Source organism: Salvelinus fontinalis, chromosome 6, assembly GCF_029448725.1.
Source record: "Salvelinus fontinalis isolate EN_2023a chromosome 6, ASM2944872v1, whole genome shotgun sequence".
Taxonomy (NCBI): domain Eukaryota; kingdom Metazoa; phylum Chordata; class Actinopteri; order Salmoniformes; family Salmonidae; genus Salvelinus; species Salvelinus fontinalis.
The window spans coordinates 21507558-21508459 of record NC_074670.1 but is presented as its reverse complement, the minus strand read 5'-3'; positions in this window follow the sequence as shown (position 1 = coordinate 21508459).

Genomic DNA, 902 nt, shown 5'->3' with positions numbered 1-902 from the left:
TACTCTGTCCCAGATGCTAATATATGCATATTATTATTAGTATTGGATAGAAAACACTCTGAAGTTTCTAAAACTGTTTGAATCATGTCTGTGACTATAACAGAACTTATTTGGCAGGCAAAACCCAGAGGACAAACCATTCAAAATAATTTTTAGGTCACTCTTTTTTCAATGGGTTTTCATTGGGAATCCAGATTTCTAAGGGACCTTCCTGCAGGTTCTATCGCTTCCACTGGATGTCAACAGTCTTTAGAAATTGGTTGAGGTTTTTCCTTTGAGAAATGAAGAAGTAGCCATGTTCAGAATGAGGCTCCAGTGAAGTGTACTGTTTGTTAGAGGCGCATGACCAGAAAGCATGCTACACATTGTTTTCCTCTGGTATTGAACACAGATCATCCCGTCTTCAATTTTATTGATTATTTACATAAAAAAATACCTAAAGTTGTATGACAAAAGTAGTTTGAAATGTTTGGACAAAGCTTACAGGTAACTTTTGTAGTCATGTTGAGCGAGTTGGAACCGGGGTTTTTCTGGATTAAAACGTGCCAAATAAATGGACATTTTGGATGTATATGGACGGAATTAATCTAACAACGGGCCATTTGTGATGTTTATGGGACATATTGGAGTGTCAACAGAAGAAGCTCATCAAAGGTAAGGCATGAATTATAACTTTATTTCTGTGTTTTGTGTCGCGCCGGGAGGGTTGAAATATGATGGTCTGTGATTGTTTGCTGGGGTGCTATCCTCAGATAATAGCATTGTTTGCTTTAGCCGTAAAGCATTTTTAAAATCTGACACGTTGGCTGGATTCACAACAAGTGTAGCTTTAATTTGGTATATTGAATGTGTGATTTCATGAAAGTTTAATTTTTATAGTAATTTATTTGAATTTGGGGCTC